General features: G+C 43.8%; 1 pseudogene; it reads right to left on the reverse strand.

The window, feature by feature from the left end:
• Positions 1–2170: 2170 nt before the first annotated feature.
• The window catches only part of LOC116082655, a 61543-nt pseudogene continuing 51612 nt past the window's right edge, over positions 2171–12101 (reverse strand).

The following is a 12101-nucleotide window of genomic DNA, read 5'->3' on the forward strand; positions in this document are numbered from 1 at the left end:
ATATATATATATATATGAGAGAGAGACAGAAACAGAGAGACAGAGAAATAGAGATAGCAATAGAGATAGAACAATGGGAAGTGGAAGCAGGGCCAGGCTATAAAAATCTCAAAGCGGGCTCCCAGTGACATCCTTCCCCCATCAAGGCTAAGCTTTCCCCTCAAAATGCTAAGCTCCTCGAACACCAACTGGGAAGCAAATATTTAAATACATGAACCTATAGGTACTTTTTGGGGTTTTACTACTGTGAACAGATACCATGACTAAAACAACTCTTATAAAGACATTTAATAGAGGCTGGCTCACAGGTTCAGAGGTTCAGTCCATTATCATCAAGGCAGGAGCATGGCAGCATCCAGGCAGGCATGGTGCAGGAGGAGCTGAGAGTTCTACATCTTCATCTGAAAGTTGCTAGGAGAAGACTGGCTCCCATGTGTTTTGGAGGAGGGTCTCATTGCCCACCCCCGCAGTGACACACTTTCTCCAAAAAGAATACATATATTCCAACAAGGCCACACTTCCTAATAGTGCCACTCCCTGGGCCAAGTATATTCAAACGATCACATATAGAGGATATATCTCTTCCAAATGACATATTCTGTTCCTGGTCCCCATAGGTTCATGGCCATCTTGTGATATAAGACATTGAGCCCAACTACAAAAGTCCCCATTGTTAGCAACAGTCTCAACACTGTTCAAAAGTCCAAAGTTTCTTTGAAGACTCAAGTCAATCTCTTAACTGTGAACCTCTGTAAATTGTCAGGGAGCCCTGTTGCTAAGATAGAAGTCTGACATCACCAGACAGTCTTGAGATCCATGCAAAATGGCAGACTCCCTTTGTCAGTGGGGCTTCTCCTTCTCTGGGGGATCCCAGACTCCACCTGAGGAGTGCCATGCAGTCCTGAACCCGAGGTTCCTAGAATGTTGCCCCATACTAATGAGGCATCTCAATACCTTAAGCTTTCAGCCAATGACCTTGATCCACCTTGGATATTCTCACCCCCTTCTCCAAAACTACATAATCTGAATAAAGTGTATGCGTAGAAGCCCTCCCCAATAAAGGTATATGCACAAGCTAAGATCGTCTTAGAAAGCTAATTCATTGAGGATCTTCAGAGAAGGTCTTTGCCTAAAAGAGCTGTAGCATTAAGATTGCTGGAGAAGGTCTTTTCTCCCCACCACCCCATTTGCTGCTTGATGCTGCCTGTTTCAGACTTCTCCTCATCCTTCTAGCCTGGTGTGCAATGGCATCTAAACTTCTTGAGAGAGAGAAAGCAGGGGATATGGAACCACAGTATATGATATTTTAAAAGCCAAATTGTTCTCTCCTAGACATCTAGGAGAGAACATATATGCACATCCTGAAAGGGTAGAATGTGACACAGAAAACATTGTACCAAAGCAAAAATAAACGCAGCTCTGGGGATAAAAAAATGCATCTTTACAGTGCTGCCAAGGCAGACACGGCTTTAAATGGGATTTCTCTGTTGTTTGCTGATTTTTGTCTCTTCTTTTTTTTATTATTCTAATAAGCCCTTGCTATACATGGTTGTATTGAAGGCAACCATCAGAGAGCACACTGCAGTTTTCTAGTAGACACAACTGACCATCAGAAATTCAGCATGCACAGTGGTACATAAAAATCTGATGAACTAACTAACACTGGCTAGTAGGCCTCTTAATCCACTCACAGTGCTAATAAAGTCGGCTTCAGCCTGGAAATGGAATCACCTCTCTGACAGGCTTCAGGCAATTCTAGATTGCAGGTCTGGTAAAGGGTATAACAAGCACACATGGGACAATGCCACATCATGTTTTGGAGGGAGACAGGTGGAGAGTCAAATTCTGCACCACTTGAGAGCCATCTTAGTAGTTTAATGTTGGCTTTCTGTTACCACATGCATTGGCAATTGCAGAATTTAGAGTTTCTGGTAAAGTCTAGGGTTAAATAAAGTACTCGTCCATATAACAGAATTATTACTCTCTAATGTCTGACCAGGTTTCACCTGTTGTTCTGCCAAAACCCCTCATCTGATGAAGCAAAAGCCGCCAACAACTGTGCTTTAGGATTTTATTGCTGTGAACAGACACTATGACCAAAGCAACTCTTATAAGGACCACATTTAATTAGGGCTGGCTTACAGGTTCAGTTCATTATCATCAAGCCAGGAGCACGGTAGATTCCATGCATGCATGGTGCAGGAGGAGCTGGGAGTTCTACATCTTCTGAAGGCTGCTACTGAAAGACTGACTTCCTGGCATCTAGGATGAGGGTTTTATAGCCCACACCCACAGTGAGACACCTACTCCAACAAGGCCACACCTACTCCAGCAGGGCCACACCTTCTAATAGTGCTGGGTCAAGCATATAGAAACCATCACAGTAAGTGTCAAGTTTTCTACTGATGCTATAAGAATCTGCTCCCATGCTGGGCGATGGTGGCGCACACCTTTGATCCAAGCACTTGGGAGGCAGAGGCAGGCAGATTTCTGAGTTCGAGGCCAGCCTGGTCTACGGAGTGAGTTCCAGGACAGCCAGAGCTACACAGAGAAAACCTGTCTCGAAAAAAACAAAATAAAACAAAACAAAAAAAGAGAATCTGCTCCCATGTAATCAGCCAGCCCTGCGTCCACCTCTCCAGCCTTTCTTCTGAAGACACAGAAGGTTTGGTATAGCTGGGCCCTCCTCCAAGGGACAGGCAATGCAAGGTTATTGACCTTCGACAGGAGCCCACATTTTTGACAAGGTCATAGTGTTGGAGAGAATGTGTAAAGCACTGGAGATAAAGATGTCCCGCTACAAGTTCAGAAACCTTGGGTGAGTCACAGTGGGGTCCCAGGATTTACACTTGCCACTTGTGGTTTGGGGTCTGTAAGTGTAACTGCACAGCTTGTTTCATCCCAGAAACTGCACAACTTTGGCGTCTGTACTACACCCTAAACGTCAGGAGGAAGGGGGTATTCTGAGATGCTGCTCAGCTTATACACAAATGCCACCGTGTTTCCTGACATGAGTGGTTGCCCGCCTAGTAAAGTATGTGTTCAGTAGGCCCCAGGCCCCACCATCGAAACTACCTTGCTCAAGAGCAAGATGCAACTGCTGGTTATATGTTCAATTGAGGGCTGACCATCACCAGAATTGAAGCTGCCAGGCCACTCTGGGTCTTATTGTTGCTGGCAATACTTCTCTTTCAAAAGGATCATCGATATTCATGTGAACCAGAGTATCTCACCCATGAGCACACATTTGGAAGACTCCATAAGCGACCAGCTGTGGGGTTTCTCAGTGTGACACCTCTTCATTAAGGTTAAATGAGCAGAATTGCCGCTGTCCAAGACATCTAGCATGATGACTTCATCAAAGACAGCCTCTACAACTTGTCCCATGGACTCTGAGACCTGAGGAGTAGTGAGCAAACCCATCCTCCTGGCTGTCCTGTGCTGTTTCAAAGACGAGTCCAGGACCAGTACATCTTTGACATAGGCATCACTCATGGTCAGTGTCACAAAGGCATGATATGTCGTGGTGCAACCAGGTGGAGCAGAGGAACCTGGAGAGGACGATGGCCAGCGGGGAGGGTTTGTCTCTTAAATGTAAAACATGAGCAGGATCAGACTTTTAAAGTGAAGCACAGAGATTGTGTCTGTTATCTAAGGCTTCAGTCCCAAAGGACTTAGATGACTTTACCCTCCAGCTTTGCTGCTTGACATATATCTCTCTCTAAGGCTGATTGCACTCCCTGTGTGCAGCTCTCCTGGGCAGATGTCTTACAGCTCTGCTGTCTTCAACATCTTGGGGGTGTCACTGCAATCCAGACTCCACTGTTACATCTTCATGCAATGGCCTCCTAGGGCCTTCTTTCAGGGAGTCCACCTCTGCCACATACTGCATGGCTTCAGCTGCTCTTTGAAACCTTAAGGAAAGAACCCATGACCCCTTTGGTCTTGTATCTTTCTTTTCTCCCAAACAAGTACCAAGTAGCTGACATTGCCAAGAAATGCTGTCCGCTTGGGATGAAGCCTGGTCCCATGGACCACAATTGTAGCACTTTCTGAATGCTGAAGTTGGTGAAAAACTTCCCTAGGGATTTCCTTTCTGGAAACAAACCCTATACTCCCTCCTTTCACAAGCTAGAGGTAGAAACAGCCAAAGTTCCCTGAATGGGGTGAGACAGAGAGAGGGAGGAGAGGAAGGAAGGAAGAAGAGAGGGGCAGAGAGAGGACACACAAGACAGACTGCATAAGGCATGGGAAGAGAAGAGGTGAGGACAATCTCACAAATTCTGTCTGCTTGAGTAATCGTGTGGCAAAGAAGCACCAGGCAGATGCATCTGAGGGAGATGTTTGGTTCCTTGATGTAGTCCCCTGCCCCCAACTCCAAGGACGGGACCTGGAATAATCCCGAAGAAGCATGCATTCCATGTAGATCTCTCCTAAGGAACCAGGAGTGAATATCATCTAAACTTTCCTCTCTCAGCTGAGTCCCCAGATGGGAACCTTCACCCCAAACTGCCCTTGCCGGTGTCTCTGTCTCATGATGAAACCGAATACCCAGCTAGATACCAACTGCTGCTGGTGGTTCCAGTGTTTGTCTAGAGATGGTCCGTGAAGCTTTCCGGGATGCACATGACACTATATCCATCTGAGCTGGCCCTGGACAGACAGCCTCAGCTGAGAAACAAAGACAAGCCAGGGTCAGGAATAGGTCTGTTCTTCACCAATTTTTGAGGATGTCAGAGGCCAATTCCCTGGACTTCCTACAAGAGCCAGGATGACCCATTGCTTTTCAATTCCTTTCCTACTGTTGCTATCTTAGTTGGTTGTGCTGTTATCACTAAATATCTAAGACTAGTTAGTTAGTTAGCTAGCTAGCTAGCTAGCTAGTTAGTTATATGTGTTTGTGTCATACACACACCATGGCACACGTGACCCATCCTTTACATTTGGAGGTCAGAGGACACCTTGTGGGAGTTAGTTCTCCCCTATCGCATGGGTCTTGAGGATAGACCTCAGACTGTCACCCACCTTTTCTTGCTGAACCATCTCACCAGCCATTTTCTTTAAAATCTCTTGAGACTGGATAATTTTCAAAGCATAATTTTTTTTTCTGACAGATCCAGGAACTGGAAGCCCATGATCAAAGGGACCAGTAGGGAGAGTTGGCTGGCCAGTGCTACTCCCTACGTCCAAGATGGTGTCCTATTGCTGTGTTCTCTGTAGGAAGGGACACTGTGTCCATACACAATAGACGATGAAGTCACAAGGGAACAAGTTCCCTCCATCAACTCTTCAAACCCTGACCTCCTAGTGCTGTTGCTTTGGGATTAAATATTAAGACAAATTTTGTAGAGTGCAAGTCACTCATGCCAAAGAGGCTGCCAATAGTCTGTCTGCTTGTCTGTCTGTCTTTGTTTGTTTTTCTTTTTTGAAAAGGAAACAGCCTCACTCAGTCTGGTAACTTATTTTCTTATTCAATGAGACAGAAATCCAAATAAACAGAATTTTATCACTGGTCTGAGTCGGACCAGGACGTAGACCAAAGTGCAAATAGGCTCCAGGAAGTTCTGTATACCTAATTCTCAAGGGAGCTGGGATTGTAAGATGGCTCCATTACCTAACGTCAGTGGGAAGCCAACACTCCAACCCAAAGCTCCATTAAAAATGTTTATCACATTTTACTCTCTCTGCTACAGCAAGTCATGTGTTCCTTGCTGTGTCCTGGGAAATGGGAGCCATTATTTTCCCCAAGCCACTTCCTCTAAATTCCTGTGGTGTTGGTGCCCTATGCAGTGTTGTCGCCTGGGAGGAGGAAGGGATGTGTAGCTCAGGAGCATGTTCAGCCAGAACAGAAAAATGTACGGTAGAATGATGCTTCTGCCGAAAGGTAAGTGAAATGGCACTTTTAGCAGTGGACATGATTGGCCCTGGGGCCAAATTGAGTTCTCCCTGCATGGATGCTGTTTTGTCCTTGTCGGGAGCCTGAACTTAAACTCATTGTCACCTTCTTAATTTTATTTTCTAATATTCTAAATTTTATGTGTATGGATAGTTTGTCTGCATGTATGTCTTTGTGCCACATGCATGTCTGGTACCTGTGGAGACCAGAAAAGGGTGTGGGACCAGTAAAGGGTGTGATTCCCCTGGAACTAGAGTTACACACAGGTTGGGAGCCAACAGGAGGGTGCTAGGAATCGAACTTGGGGCTTCTGGAAGAACAGCCAGTGCTTTTAAACCCAGGCCATCTCTACAGCCCCCCATCATCATCAATATTCAACAGCAGCAAAGCTCTCAGAAGAGACTCGGGTTCCCAGCTAGTTTCCTTGGGAAACCCCTTAACTTCCCCACAGTGACGAACCTTTGAGCCAGAAGCCCCAATAAGCTCTTCTTTCCTTTAAAAACAATCCATTTCCTGTTGTGGGAAAGAGCGAGCTGAAGAACAGAGGAACAGAGACAGTCTCACATCTTCCCCCTCCATACACCCTAATCTGCCTCCCAACCCCAAAGCCCTGTAGTCTCATAGGTCTTTGCAAAGAGCAAAAATTTGTCATGAGCTCATCCACCTGATAAGATGCCAAGCCCTTTCTCCAAGAGCTATCCTGCAAACGCCCAGGGAGGAGTCCCACACAACTCTTTTCACGTAGACCTGGAGCTTCCCTAGCACCTGACCCTAATTTGACCAATCAAGTCTTCTGGTGGCTCTGCTGTTAAGGTACGACGTTATCTTGCTCCCTCTGGTGGAAACAGAAGGGACTGCAACATAAGTGCTTCCACAGAGGCAGGCTGAGACCACAGTCAGCCGGTTGGCCAGAAGTAGGAAACTAGACTCAGAAAACAACTATCTGAAGTGGAAACTTAAGGGTTCTTTGGAAAGTCGGTTGGATGGTATTTTGCTGGGGCAAACACGCGAAGGAATGTTTCGTTAAAGTGGACACAGGTAAGGCAGACTCACGAAGGAACATTTCACTGAAGCAAACACAGGAGAAGGGATGCTCTGCTAAAGCAAGCACCTGAAAGGACACGTGATGAAGGATTCTTTGTTAATAGCACTCATGTATTAGTTCACCTTAAATTGCATAGTTAAGCTGCATTTGTCAGGACACCATAGAGAAAAATGCACCAAAACAAAACAAAACGAAACAAAAACCTTCTGGTGATGTGCTGCAGTTTGCATGTGCTGAGGCAAGAATGTGGAGAACACGTGATGTTTAGAGGGTATAAATAGGACTCTGTGGAGTGGCAGAGACGAAGCTTGCTGGTACAGCTAGCTGTGCAATGCTTGTGGGTCTCAAGTCTTTGCTTCCCGAAGAGAGGCACCACCAAGAACTTTTCCTGGTGTTCCTGCTGGTCCCTCTTGCCAACTGGAGCCAAGGCTGAGTCCTGGCTGTCTCTTGTAGCTCTTGCCACTGCTGTTGCTACCAAACTGGACTGCTGCTGTATCTGTGTGGTGCTGTGAGTGGATCGAGCTGTCACTGCTAACCTATGAACTGAACTGCCGACTTCCAGACAACACAGACAGGAGTTGCTCCAAAGAACCTTCCTAAACAGGTCCGCTCCCACTGTCTCCTTTTCTTTCCTCTAGCTCTGGTGAGTGGCGGGTTACAAGGAAAGTTAAAGCATTTAAGAATCATCATTAAAATGGGAAAAAATTAAAGTTACAACTATCTGTTGGGTGTTTAGTTGTTGATGCTGTTGTTGTTGTTGTTGTTGTTGTTTATAAGTATGCATCTGCTTTTTGCCTAGTCAAGCACCGTACTGGCTGTCACAAAACCTGAGTAGCCACAGGAGCAAAACTGTTCCAGGAACAGGCCTCCTGTGCTGGGGAAGCAGGAGGTCACACCTACACTGAACATTGTATTCTAGGAAGACTGATGACTAGTTAGAGCGTTAGTTGAGTGTGGAGATGGTGGGACACTGCAGATCCAGATCCTAATATCGGAAGCTGTCTTAGCCCCTTCAATAGCCAGTTACTGTGATTCTTCTCAGAATATGCCTCAATATTCTTTTGGGATATATGAAAAGATGTCTACTGTCCACTAACCCCAAGGCTAAGAATGTCATCAGACAGTGTCTGGGGCCCTTACCAGAGATTTCTCCACTTTGCTGTAAACTACCTATTTGGGGTTTCCACCAATGAACTTGAAAGTGTTGATTCATGATTTGTTATTATTCTGTTACCATAGAAACGTCATGACACTATTACCACATTGGTACATGGAACTTGAGGTAAATTAAATCTGTATTCGTAGTCATCACTCATATTTGAGGTGAGAACAGTTCTTGGTTTAGGTTGTTTGTTTAGGGTTTGGGGGGTTGTTTGTTTTTGCGTTTCCCCCACTTTCGCAGTACATGCAACCTTATACTTCTTACTTCTGTGTCACAAAAATTACAAACACTGGGCAAGGCATTCTTATATTTGACAAACAAGTGCACTACCACAGTGTTCTGGACTAGTCAATCGAGAGCTCACAGAACCCTGAGGAGAATTATCAACTAGGCTGGCATCAGAACTCCCAAAGCCACCCCTGTGCAATAGTTACCTAGCAGGGAGCACCTATGTTCTAGAGACAGCATGTCCTAATTGTTTCCAGGTGATTTCCACTGGGCCATGAGGAAGAACCCTGGAACTTAGGCTCAGCTGCCCCCAGTTAGGAACTGGTCAGAAAGACTCAGCCTACCTGTGTGCCAGAATCCCTGAAGCTTGCAGCCTTCAGAGTGCCAGCCCCTCTGTGCCCCTAGACGCCTCCCACTGTGTATGTATCCTGGCAGCGGCGCTGTGTCCAGGTTGCCTCCTAGTCTCCTTGTAGAAAAAAAGGCTACAGGGAGGCATGATCAGAAGTTGGTTAGACCAGCAGCCAAGACTCTTAGCTGCTGAGTCAGCCTTCCACTAATGAATTCAAAAGCAGGAGTGGTCGCGCAAGAGGTTCCCCTGGGACCCAGCACTGTTACAAGGGCTCAGGTGCCACAGGTAGCCAACAAGGTTATGTGTTGAGCTTGCCTTTTGTGGAGCTTGGGTCCGGTCCAAGACACTCTCACCTAGCGGGGTGGACTGAGTGGGAGGATGAGGATGATCTGAGCCCCTCCCCTCATCCTACCTTCTCCTTGCAGGCCAAGGTGAACACTTTGGCAAAGGCACAAAAGGGGCAGGTGGCACAGCCCTTTGGCAGTTATAGAGAGATTCTAAGGCAGTTGGGCAGTGGGGACAGACATGTTCCCAGCCCAGTGCTAGGCTTCATCCGGCCGAGAAGAACAGGGGACTTGGAGCTGTGCCAATTAGATTTTATAAGAGGTTTTTAGGGGGAGGGGTACAGTTTATTTATTTTTAAGTGAATTAATGTTTGCGGCATGTATGTATGTGCACTCTGAGCAAGCTTGGTACCCAGAGAAGCCAGTAAAGGACGTGGAATCACTTGAAACTTGAGTTACAGATGTTTTGAATGACTCTGTGGGCACTCAGAACCGAACTCGGGATGGATAACAAGAGCAGCCAGGACTCTTAGCTGCTGAGTCGGCCTTCCAAAACAAGCCCGAAACAGATATTCGATCTTGGTTTTGTTTTTTTATAAAGCAAGAATACTTACGCAAATCTTACAAAGTTGGTGGTCTAAGAATGGAAGATAATAATGAATTCATCACTGCCAGTTTGTAGGAAAACTGCACTCAATAAAAGTATATAAAAAAAATACTGTTTCTGCCTTAGAGATTGTTAAATGAGAGAAGGTTCTGACAAGTGTTCCAGCATGAATGAACCGCAAAGACACCACACTAAGGGAAAGAAGCTAATCAAAAGGGACAGCGCTGTGAGTTATTTCACTTTCAAGAACTCCCTAGAGTAGTGAAATGGGTAAGGAGTGTGGGAAAAGAGCAACATTTAATGAGTACATAGTTTCCACAGGGGAGGATGAAGCCTTCTGGGGATGGATGAGGCAGAACACACATTCTTCTCAGAAGGCCACAATTTAAGTAAAACAAGTCTTAACTAATGAACTTTTGAAATAATTTCTTTATTCCTATCACAATGGAACAAAACTAGAAATCAATAGCAAAAAAAAAAAAAAGGAAGAAAACTACAAAATTACATAAATTTGATGAAACAATATTTAATAAATCAATATAGAGAAACTTAAAAATTCCTGAAGCCAACTGAAAATAAAAATATGTCAGAACCTATAGGATCCAATGAAAACAGTATTTACAAGGGATATGTTAAAAATCAGAGAAATTACAAATAATCTAACGATGCAATTCAAATTCTTAGAAACACAAATAGATTCAAAACAATAATAATGAGGCCAAAAGTTAAACAAAGAGGAAAGAACTACATAAAATTAAAATATTGTTTTTTAAGGGTAAAATTGATAATCTTTTAGTGAAACCCAAGGAAAGAGAATGAAGATCCACACTAATGAGATTAGAAATCAAAAGAGAGACATTAAAACTAATAAAACTTAGAAGACCATTAGGACATCATTTGAAAATGCATAGCCCAGTAAACTGGAAAATCAAGAGGAAACAGGTAAATTTCTAGATATATGTGACATATCAAAAAATCAAGAGGACATGATCAACAGATGTATGACAACATCAAAGCAGTGATTCTTAAAAAGCCCAGAGAAACTCCCTAGATTTTATCAAAGCATATGGAGTTGACACCAATGCTTCTCAAGTAATTACATAAAGTAATAAAAGAATGCTATTGAGATGATTTCACAAGATGAATAGCACTCTGATACTCAAACTAGATTAGGACACAACATAAAAAGAAAATTATAGGCCAATTTTCCTGATGAACACAATAGCAAAAATTCTCAACAATATACTTATAAACCTAATCCAACAAGTGAAAAGAATTGTTTCCTGTGACCAAGTGGACTGCCTTCCAGGGATGCAGGAACACTTCAATGTATGCACACCAAATAACATCACACAGACTCAAAGACAGAAACCACTTGGTTACTTCACAAGATGCAGAAATAAAGGGAAACTAAAAACACAAAGACCAGACCTCAACATAATAAAGTTATTTAGGACAAGTCATTAAATGGCATTATACTAAGTGGGAAACTCAAGGCCTTCTCACCGAATGTGGAAGCAAGATAAGTGTGTCCACTTTTCCATTCTTAGTTAACACTTGGAGTCTTTTTAGAGATTCCCTTATTTCCTGTGTATGTGTTTACTTGTGTGCATGCCTGGTGTCCTCAGAGGCCAGAAGGTGGCACCAGATCTACCAGCTCTTTTTAAGTTTTATCAAGAGTAATAAAAGAAGATAGAGTCAGGCAGTGATGGCGCATGCCTTTAATCCCAGCACTTGGGAGGTAGAGGCAGGCAGATTTCTGAGTTCGAGGCCAGCCTGGTCTACAGAGTGAGTTCCAGGACAGCCAGGGCTACACAGAGAAACCCTGTCTCAAAAAAACAAAAAACAAAACAAAAAAAAGATAAAGAAATAAAAAGGATACAACAGGAAAGGAAGAAGTCAAACTGCCCCTACTTGTAGATGATGTGACTTTATATGAGAATCCAAAGCCTCAACCACATGAATGTTAATATTGACATTTTCAGCAAAGTTTCATGACACAAAGTCAACATACAAGAATCAGTAGCTTCTCTACATGCCAATAAAGATCACATTGAAAGACAACTCAGAAACCAATTCTAGTCACAGTAGCTTTACAAGAATACTTTGCTGTAGTCATAACCGAGGAGGTAAAAGACCTCTATAAGGAAAACTATAAAATACTAAAATCAGAAGACATTCCCCACTATAAGATAGATCTCCCATGCTCATAGACTGTTAGACCCAATGCAGAAATGGCTACAGTATCAAACCTGATCTTTAAATTCAATGTAACTCCTTAAAATTACTACAACATTCCTCATGGATCAAAAAAAAAAAAAAGTTCTAAAACTCATCTGAAAAGACCCCAGGTAGCCAAAATGATACTGACCAGAGAGAAGCTTTGGTAGCACTTGATTACAAGTTCTACTACAGAGCTATAGCAACAAAGCAAATATGGCACTGACACAGCAAAGGGGAATAGAACATTAAACAGAAGAGCCAGAAATGAAATCACAAGGCTACAGTCATTCAATACTTGACAAAGAAG

The sequence above is a fragment of the Mastomys coucha genome, unplaced genomic scaffold (genome assembly GCF_008632895.1).
Source record: "Mastomys coucha isolate ucsf_1 unplaced genomic scaffold, UCSF_Mcou_1 pScaffold7, whole genome shotgun sequence".
In the NCBI taxonomy this organism is placed as follows: domain Eukaryota; kingdom Metazoa; phylum Chordata; class Mammalia; order Rodentia; family Muridae; genus Mastomys; species Mastomys coucha.